The sequence below is a fragment of the Octopus bimaculoides genome, chromosome 13, assembly GCF_046866305.1.
Source record: "Octopus bimaculoides isolate indiv1 chromosome 13, ASM4686630v1, whole genome shotgun sequence".
Taxonomy (NCBI): Eukaryota; Metazoa; Mollusca; class Cephalopoda; order Octopoda; family Octopodidae; genus Octopus; species Octopus bimaculoides.
Window position 1 is genome coordinate 18,678,862 of NC_142940.1, and position 11,338 is coordinate 18,690,199.

Here is an 11,338-nt window from a genome sequence, read left to right on the forward strand (position 1 = left end):
CGAGCTGTGATGGGGGTACAAACACAGACACACATACATACACATACACACATACACATATCTATATACACGACAGGTTTCCTTTAGTTTCCATCTACGAAATCCTCTCACAAGGCTTCGCTCGACCCGAGGTTATAGCAGAAGACACTTGCCCAAGATGCTACGCAGTGGGAATCAACCCGGAACCATGTGGTTGAGAAACAAGGTTCTTACCATACATGTATATATATATGGAACGTCTACATATATTTGCATATGTATGTATGTATTTACTAAACCTAAATTGCGCCAAGTTCGTTCCGTAGTTTGTACCCTGCTTTGTTCTCAACAAATAATATAATTACACACAAACACACGCATACACACACGCGTACACTACATGCATTTCTTACATAAGGACAATATGAATGATTGTAAAATTTTATAATGGAAGTAATCGATCTCAATAAATCATGATTTGTAACTGGTTTACTAGTTTGATATGTTAGTTGAACAACACCAATAGGGAGAAGCTAAACAGTAAAGGAGATTTTGCCCTGCCCTCGGGTGTTTCCGCCAACACACCACATAATTTCTTACCATTGCCTTGATTCAACTTTCCTTTGTGTTTTTTAGCTTCCTCGTGCTCTAAAGAAGACAAAATAAATAAATAGATAAAGAAAGAAATAAAAAAAATATACTGGTGTACTCTTCATAGAAAGTTGAAAAAGCAACGCCTTATCTTGAAGTTAGAAACTCAGATATGTAAAGCTAATACTTTGTTATGCTAAAGTCATTAGCTATATTTGATTACAACAGAAGTATGAGAACATTTTTTTTCTTTTTTGTTTTGGATACTAAATCTTTTGTATCGATTTTCTAAACACTTAAATCATATTTTTAATAACATGCGATACTGCTGGTTCCTTGTTACGGATGAACGTTTCAGAGCCACTATATTAATTTATAGAAATAAGCCATTTATTATTATTGTGAATTTGAATAAAAAGTCGGATTTTCTTAAAGTTAGTGACTACTGTAAGCTTTTTTTCTCTTTTTTTTTTATTTAAGCTCCGCTTAATAATTTAATGAACAAATGTCAAACAAGTTGTCAAAATGATAATAAATTTTATATCATGTCGTAAACGGACTCCTGCAATGTTGAAGAAGTACGTTCTAAGATGAACCTAAATAAGATTTGAACCCAGAATCAACGCATGACAAAAAGCGCGCAGCATTTCCCGACATGCTCTACTGAATCTCACATGTACCATACGGTTTTAATACATACATACATACATACATACATACGCAATTACGTACGTATGTATGTGTGTGTGTGTATGTGTGTATGCACGTACGTATGTATGCATGTATGCGTGTGTATACACCCACACATATATACATACATACAATGTAATACATTGTAACATAATTTAGTATAGTGTAATATAATATAATATAATATAATATATAATATAATATATTAGTATAACTTAAGACAACATAATATATTATAATATAATATAATATAATATAATATAATATAATATAAAATAATTTAATATAATATGATATATATATATGTATATATATATATATATATATATATATATATATATATATATATATATATATATATATATATATATATATATATATGTATATATATATATATCTGTGTGTGTATGTGTGTGAGGTCGGTGCACTATTTCTGTGTACCACCTCTCCCTCGTGAAGCTTTGTTAAAGCATAGGTTATGGGATAAGACGCTTGCATAGGTGCCACGTGGCAGGTTGGGTGGTCCGACCCCAGAACCATGTAGCATGTAACTGCAAACCGAACTTCTAAAGAATACGGTCATATATGCGTAATGTTTTTGATAATATATATGTATAAATGTCATTATATATATATATATATATATATATATATATATATATATATATATATATATATATATATATATATATTTATATAATACGTATATTGATTAATGTTACTATAACTCGACGAACGAGGTTTAATTGTTCTCTTATCACAGCTTTTAGTTGGCAGAAAGTGCCACATAAGTTGCATAAAAAAAGAGGGAGGCAGTCGCTGTGCAACTCGTGCAAATAATAGCAGACGGCTTAACTTTTTCAATAGCAGTAGAAAAGCTGGCTTCCCTCCACTACAGCGAAAACTACCTCTCCCGTTGAAGAGGTTGTCAGCTGTTTCTCTCTTCTTTCAGACTTCATCACTTGCGCCCTCTACACGTTGTTTTATGCATGACCATCAAGTACGGTCACTCCCAACATACACTTTGAGGACACGGGAAATAATGCAGCTGAAGAGAGGGAGAGGAGGTGACATTACACGTGAAATAACTTTTTCCATTGGGATATATAGAAGTGTTTGCCTGTTAAAGGAGGTGCACGGAAACTGAATTAAACTTAAAATGGAATTAATAAAATAAATAATTCTACTTGAAATATTTTATTGACAAATGTAATTTAAATAACTAAATGTAATATGAGATCAAAGAAAACTTTCTTTTTAGTCATATAGTAGAAAGAATATCAAGTCTAAATCTATCCCTATATATATATGTGTGTGTGTGTGTGTGTGTGTGTGTGTGTGTGTGTGTGTGTGTAAAGTTAGCGAGAGAGAGATTGAGAGAGAGAGAGAGAGAGAGAGAGAGAGAGAGAGAGAGAGAGAGAGAGAGAGAGAGGAGATGGAGAGAGACAAAGACACGTACACACGTCACAGTTTTCAGTCAACGATTTTATATTTGCAAAAACGGCGATTATATACTCCCTTTTTTCTTTGTTAACGAAAGATCATATATGTTTATCACTTCATACCATATCTTATGTATGTATGTATGTATGTATGTATGTATGTATGTATATATATATATATATATATATATATATATATATATATATATATATATATATATATATATATATATATATATATATATATACATAGGTGCATTAATTATTCGTAACTTCACTAAGTTTGATTAAACTGTAGTTTTACTTTAGATAAAACAGTCAATTGATAATTTTAATTTTTTTTATCAATCTGGTTAAATAAAGCATATTTAAATTAATTTCATTATTGTACCTTATTAGTTATCTTTTCGAGAAAAATTAGTTTTCTTCTTTCATTGATAACTTTCTTACAAACATGCATAATAGAAAACATATCAACGAATTAGATAAAGCTGAGATTGTTTGTTTTAAACCTAACAATACGAAAATTTTGTGTCGAAACTACTTAAGATGCGTTTCAAAAACTAACAATACGTCTGTGAGCAAGTAAAGTTTAACACAGCATTGTTTCATCATGAAATATATTATAATAGTTAGAAATAGGAACTGAACTTATCGTTGATGGGCATAACGTTTTCTTACGATTTTTTTAAAGATTATACTGTAGTAATATTTGATTTAAAGTTAGTAACATTTATAACCATAAAAGTTTTTGGTGAATTTCTATTTAACTTACAAGAAGGTTGATTTGAAAGTTGCACAAGTCATATCTCTCTTACTATTGTTCCAGAGTTCGCTGGCTATACTTTCTAAATCCATATATGTACATGTATATCTATAAGTCTATGCATATATAAGTGCATATGTTTGTGTGTGAGTGCATGTACGTATGTGTGTATGCATGTATGTATGTTGTCAGGCTAAAAGGCCAAACCACCTGGAATGATGGTAATAAAATCAAATATTACTAAACGAACTTTTGCAATGTTAAGTTTAGGCTTTTTTATGATGGCTAAAAGTGTCGTCTTTGTTATAAGCTTCAAAGTTCTCCTTTATTCATTTGGTATTGTATGTGATGAAAGAAATTAACTTTCTTTCATCAAATGAATAAAGTGAAAAAGACGAGGAGAAAAACATAAATAAGACACAGAGAGAGTATGTTGCAGATTAGATCTAAACAAATGGTTAGTAATAGTTTTAAAGTGTTGGGAATTAGCATATATATCTTCAGATAAAAGCTGTTTCTATGAGTTAATTTGTGAAAATCATTTCTCACTTAATTTGGAAAACTTTGTATATGTCACGTGTCAGTTTTCGTCTGCTCTGCCGTGTAATCAATATTAAATAAAATATAAAAACATTCAAAAGTATAAAGACATTAGCGTGGTGTTTTGTGTGTTTGTGTACGTCTGTGTTTGTTATGTGCGTGGTAGGGATGTGAGTTATTGTCAAACTTAAATGCATAAAGAAACTTGTGAACGCAACAGAATTAGTTCCAAGAGTAAAGAAAAAGGAAGGAACAAAAACAGGAATAAAATGAAACAAAATATTCATATTTACTGTAAAGTAGGAATGGCTTAGATAGATGGGAGAAAGTTGACAAAGAATGGAATGGTAATTGGGATAATAGGAATGAAAGATAATCTCTTGGAATAATGTGTGGAAAAAAAGACAGAAGGGTTGATGGAGAAAGTTTCACATGTTGACAGGGTACTTTATAGTAACCTTTTAAAGTGAAATTGTGTATGTGTGGGGGGGGACACCCCTTTGTTTAAAGAAGACGAAAAAAACAGAAGACCTTAAGTAACATTTGCAGAAGTTTTTCAGTTCCCTTCTTTGTGTTTTGCACTCAAAATGGAAAAAAGAAAGGAGCGAAATCCCTTTTCTGTACGTGAGTACTTGCATAAATGACAGAGTGGGTACGTGTGTGTATGGCTGTGTTTGAATGACATGTCTGCTTGTAAGTTTATATGTTAGTGTATATGTTTGTGTAATAGGTGTCTGTGTGTGTGTGTATGTTTGTGTGTACAGTGTATGTGTGTGTGTGAATAGGTGCATGTAAGTATACATTTGTGAGTATGTGTGAATGTATGGATGTCTGTTTGAAGGCTGTGTATATCTGTATATGCATCTATGCTTGTGTCTAAGTAAACTTGTAGCTATATGTATATTTATATTTACATGTGTGTGAGTGGTGTGTACGTGTATGTGTGTTTCTATAAGTACTATGTATATATGTGTGTTTATGTATGCATGTATGTATGTATGTATGTATGTATGTATGTATGTATGTATGTGTGTATGTGTGAGTGTTGAAGAACAAAATGTTTTTCCAGTACCAAACAAACAAGGAAGACGAAAGAAAAGAAGGAAGTGAAAAAAGGTGGGAAGTGCTTCTTCCTGTTTTTGTTTGTTTCACCCCCATCGCCACCCCCAACCCAAACAGATATAACACCTACATCAAGCCACGCTCCACCCCAACCGCGCGCACACACACACACACACACACACACACACACACACACACACACACACACACTAACACTTTTGAACTCCATTTTTTTTAGTTTATTTCATTTCATTTTTGTATTGTTTTATTCTTCACCAATTCTGTTTATTAAGGTCTTTCCCGATTTGGTCTTCTAGTTCGACCTTCTCATTATTCTCACTTCCCACCCAGGCACCCAGCCAAACTTACCTAAATGAACACCCAACCAACCAACCAGCCCCTCGCCCCCCTCAAAGATACAACTTACACACATCACCCTATATTCAAAAACAAACTTAGACTCATACAAACACACCCCTTTATATATATATTTTCTTTCTTATCAAAAATTATATTTCGCCTATCTCTCTTTTCTCTCTCTCTCTTTTCTCGACTTCTCGTTCTCCCTCTGCTCATCACTCTTTTTCTTTCTATTATAATTTTCTCCCACCCCCTCCATTTTCATGATTTCCATGAGGCTCTATTACATGTCAGATGCTTCCCCCCAGAGTTGTTTTTGCTTTTTTCTGTGCAGAAGGGGGGTAGCCTGAGGACTAATACTGCCACTCGATGTATGTATCGTTAATCTAAAAAGAAAAGTCCAAAGGGTATTTGAGAGGAAAAGAAAAAAAAGAAGAGGAAGAAGAAGAAGAAAAATGGAATCTTAAGAAACAATAAAGTTTATGAAAAAGTATAAAAGAAATAAAGAGGGGTGAGAAAAGAGAAGAAAAACAGAGAATGGGAGAGAAATGGAGGGGAGGAGGAAGAAACTTAAAATGAATCTAAAACGAAATTGGTTGATAATAATGGAAATAAGAGGGTGAGAAAGAGGTAAGAAAAGAGACCCAGGGAAAAATCTATTTGTCATTGACGAAGAAGGAAAGGGGAAGAGAATGAAAATAGTGACGTGACAAAAAACCTAAAGTGGATTTTAGAGACAAAATTAAAGATGTAAATAATAAAGAGAGATGAGATATCAAAACGTTTAAAGAGTCGAGAGGAAAGAGCAGAAGGGAAAGTGGAATAAAGTGTGAGAAATATTCTGTGATAAAGACAGATTAGACCCAATGAGAAGAAGGGGGTATTTAAGAGGATCTTTCTCCTCATCGTCATCTTATTCTTCTACTTCTACTTCTTCTTTCCTTCCTCTTCCTCCCACCGTTCCCCGCTTTACTTTCGCTTATGAGTTGTTCCCTTTTTTTTTCTTTTTCTTCTTCTTCTTCTCGCTGGCTGGCTGGCTGGCTCCGTCCATATGTAACAAGCAAGAGGTTGTTTAATCGCGTCCTATGCTGCTTGAACGAACGAACGGGCCGCCGCTACTACAGAATATTCGTCGCCAACACAGAACCACCTGCCCCAGGTTCACAACAGAAACGAAGGAAACATGCCTCAGTTGGTGAGTGTGCGCTCTTCGTTTGACTTCCAACAAAAGAGTCGGACATAATCGGGTATTTTGCATCACAATGTTGTGTAACACTTGTAATTAAGGTCTCGTGGAGACGTCTGCTTACTGATCATGTTGTTGAGGGCCTTATATCCACACGCGACCACACATTGTTATTCAGATGTCCTTAGCTAATTTTCTTTACTGCCTTCTGTCACAGTTTGTTCATTATAAGCTTGGGTAGGGATTATTTATCTATATTCAACGGTTTCTTTCACACTGGCAGCTGCAAACTTTCTTGCCACAACTACACAACAGAACGTGGGCTTAAAAAAAGATTCTGTCCGCTTATAAGCTCGTCAATTGACCAAAAGAGCTTCTGAGAGACAGCTGCGTTGAATCGATGCATGAAAAGAAATAATGTCTTGGAAATATTGTTCTATCATAATGTTATAAAGCATTCATATGAAACACAGCCAATATAAAAGAGCGACCTATAGATTTCAGGGCAAAAAAGAAAAAAGCAAGAAGAAAGAAGGGAAATGAAAAGGGAAAAAAATGAAAAAAATTACACTGAGAGAAAGAAAGCGTTTCGGGTGAAAAAAAACCCCCAGTGAGTGGGCCATGTTTTGGTCGTATTCTGCAGCTGTTTCCGTGTTCACTTGATGATGGTTGCATTCCCTATAATTAAACATAATTTTCTGCAACCTTTAAACAGCAGTCTTCAGAAAAAATATCCAGATGACCAGCTACTTTGAGTTCGTCTTTGTTGCTCAGATCTCTCACGTCAGTGAAAGTTAGAAAAAAAAAAGAGATATAAATAAAAAGAACACTTCCCTCGCCGCACTGTGGGAGTTGCGCTTTGTAGAAAGCTATTTTTCCTACTGGCTTTTTTCTTTCCTTTAATGAAACTAATTTGTTTAACATATTCTTTTCTTTTCTTTTGACATATTCTTTTATATTCTTATAACCATTTTAAAGCTTCTGTGTATTTCAATTGAGTTTACCCGGCGATAAATATTGAATAATAGCGCGAGAAAAACGCGCCAGAAGTTCTAGATTTTCCCCTCAAATCAAACTGCGCGCTTTTTACGCAGAGCAAAACTTTCTTGTATTCAGCGCCCTCTTGCGACGCTGGAGCTTGTTCCATTATGCGACAGAGGCGGATAATAGCCACGGAGAATCGCCTTTGTTGCACAGCGCTTCAGCGGAATACTGTGCTTGTACAATAGTGAAAATCGATTCAAATATCGCAATAGACTTATTTTGTTGTAATGAAAACTTAACTATTTAATAATCATGATTTTTTATTAACTTTAATGGTGAAACAAAATAATTAAATGCCTAATTACATTGCACTGCATATACATCGCCACGGCGAATTCTTCCCTCGGGATAGAGAAGAGAACATTGTGAAGTGGACTAAATGAAAGATATACAGTGTATGGGTTAGTAAACAATTTTACCATTGTTCCTAATAACTAATGATAAATTATATAAAAAGCAATTAATCTTCTTTATTGACAAGGGAATTGCGCTTGTCTCCAGCTACTTACTGCACTGAATTACTTGGTTTGCGCACTTCTTACCCAAGCAACACTTCTAAGAGTATTAGTAATTTATTTAGTAACATTAGTGATTTGGATAATGTCAGTGATAACTAGTTTATTATTGGTGATTAATATGCGTAATTGTCAATAGAGTAGTTAGCAAATAGTTTTATTTCCCCCCTCTTCTTTTGACAATATAACAAACATTTGGATTTATTTTTTATTCTATATTTAGAGAACAACTTTATTTAGTTAGATTTAAATATTTACTTAAATTTTACTTTTATTGTTAGTATTTTTATAATTTGAGATTATTTTTAACACGGTATTAATTAATAATAATTATTAACATTTTTTTTTCATGTTTGCAATTCAAGCGATTTATGCAAATTAACTACGAGCTTTTGTTGGTAAACAGCATTTTTACTTTATTGTTATTGACTTTTAGTTTATAGCTTATATAAAAATAGTCGCCAGTTTGTACGCAGAATAGAGGTGGTGTCACGGTAAGTAAAAACGGCGACTCGGTTTCGATTCCCGATTAAAGCTATTTCCTTTTTCTTCGAGCAATAATAATTCTTCTGAAATATATACATAAATGTTATGATTTCTCCTCTAAGAAAATATTCTCTACTTTAATATCACCGAGTACACAACACACACAGACGTATATATATATATATATAGATAAATAGATAGATAGATAGATAGATAGATAGACAGATATAATACATATGCACATGTATAGAGCTACCAGATTGTAAACGTTATGCGTCCCTTTCTTATAGCATTCTTATCAACAGTTTTATCATTTGATTTCATCATAGCAGAATATGAACTTATAAAATAAACACCCTTGTGTCTGATGTGTCTGGTGATGGATTAGTTTACCACCCACCAGCGTGTCATGCAACTCATACACATATACATAACAACATTAATCAAAAGAAGTGGGGCATTAAACTTATAGCAAAGTAACCAAATCTTATATTAACCTTATACTGAAATACATCTCTGCTATTTTCTGAATCTCTTGTAATTTTGACAGTAAAGTGTGAGAACGTAGATAAACGAAAATCGATTAACATACAAGCTTGACTGTTATTTCATATTGTTTTTCTTCTTTCATAAGGAAATTTCATTTATTAGTGCTTTACAATTTATTTCATGTATTCTACATTGAGTTACTACGTTGCTTTGTATTATTGTCCAGTTTACATTTTACTTATTGTTCACTATAAACCCAGCTGCATGTTCATTTACATTTTGAAGCATGAATGCACGCCATACCCTGTATATTATTACAGACTGTATGGAGAAAAAAAAATTATTTAGCACACATACATACACACACACGTGTGTGTATATATATATATATATATATATATATATATATATATGTATGAGTGTGTGTGTGTGTGTGTGTGTGTGTGTGTTGTCAATCAGACTGACTCCTTAATCCTATGTTATATTTGCAATACTTCAATAATAACGTGTGCTAGATAAAAAGAGACCGGCAAAGAGTGAACGTATATATTTTCAATAGCAGATATTTCTTTGTAAAACAGCATTCTTAACGTAAAATAATAAAGGTTTTAGAACACACACAAATATGTATATACATATATGTAAGTGTGTGTGCGCGCGCGCGTTTGGGATATCTATGAATACTCCTATAATATATTTAGATAATTCTTTGTAACACGCCTTGATATTTATTTCACTATGCATATCATTCGGTAGCTTCGTTATTAGATCCTTCTGATAGTTGTTTGGATACAAAATCCCATCATCTTATAATCATATAACGTGATTTAAACCGTTTCCCTTTTTTAACTGGGACGCATTAATGAAAATAAAAGTATTTTGCTGCACTTTGTGCATAAATTAAATAGAAAAACGTTTTAGAAGAATGAAATTTATACATTTTAGCCTTTTATATTAATTACAAAGAATATCAACTACTTACTTCTTTATTCAATAAACGACGCACAGTTATCAGCGTTTTTATATTTAGAATATTAGTTGGTAGTTTTCACATTTTTAGAATAGAAATCTATTATTTTCCTGCTGCACCTAGTTACGTTTCGTGTCAGGTCTACTGCTATAGCGCTTTCGTTATAGCTGTATACCATCGCTTCACTCTGTTAATACTATGTGCAGGGAGATAACTCTGAATGATTGTAACGGGAAATCACTAGGCTACTAGTTATGTCAAACAAAACAGAATAGCAGACGCGAAGAAAAGGTCTCGAAAAATGTATATGAACGAAAAAACCGCTTTAAATTTATTGAATCTCATGCCTTTCTAAACATCATTAACCAACTTAAGTGCATCTTAGTATTTGGATAATGAAATTAATCTGCTAAATGGAAATAAAACTCATTTGTTTCTGATGTAATTTTATTAAATTGGTAAAATTTTCCAAGCTTATTCAACGATTAAATAACATATAATTGCTGTCCTTTTTTAGTTTAGGATATTATTAAAAAAATCTTAGTATTAGAAGCAAGAAACAGTCTTCATTTTAGCTTTTTCATCATTGGTAATTAACCAATTTTTATTATTTATGAAAAGCAAATTATGATTAATATTAATAAATATGAAATGTTAAATTCTCAGTATAATTAAATGATTTTCACACTTTCATTTAATTAACCATTCGATTACGTACGATTGCTAGCTATAATACGTTGTAATATATAAATAAATAAATAAATAAAAATCACACCAGTCGTTATTTGTTCCAAGTCAATATTCTGTAATATTTTACATTAAGAAGCAAGCATGATCGTGTGGTTAAGAATTTCGCTTTGCAGCCACGTGGTTTTGAGTCCAGCCCCACAATTCGGCACCTTGGGCAAGTGTCTCATTACTATAGCTCTCGGCCGACCAATGCTTTGTGAGTGAGTCTGGTTGTCGAAAACTGTGTGGTAGTTCGCTAATTGAATATATGGATTCATATATGTGTGTTTGTGTTTGTTCTCATTTCACCGTTTGATAACCGGCATTAATGTTCACCACATCGCAAATTAGCGGTTCGGTAAAAGAGAACAATAGAATAAGCATAATTTAAAAAAATTTTTTAATTAGTACTGGGATCGAGTTGTTCGACTAAACATTTCATGGTGGAGCCCCAGAATGTTCAAAAGCCAAAGAGTAGAAAAAGTAAAA

The 11,338-nt window shown here is 32.8% G+C and overlaps 1 long non-coding RNA gene across 2 annotated transcripts in view; it reads left to right on the forward strand.

Moving 5' to 3' along the window:
• The first annotated feature begins 7,461 nt into the window (after positions 1 to 7,461).
• The window catches only part of LOC106880380 (uncharacterized), a 22,505-nt gene continuing 18,628 nt past the window's right edge, over positions 7,462 to 11,338 (forward strand). The window contains exon 1 of one of the 2 annotated variants that reach the window (XR_008265369.2): positions 7,462 to 8,061. This is a non-coding gene — a long non-coding RNA (uncharacterized LOC106880380). The remainder of the gene's footprint in view (positions 8,062 to 11,338) is intronic. The other variant, XR_001410736.3, reaches the window with a different exon arrangement.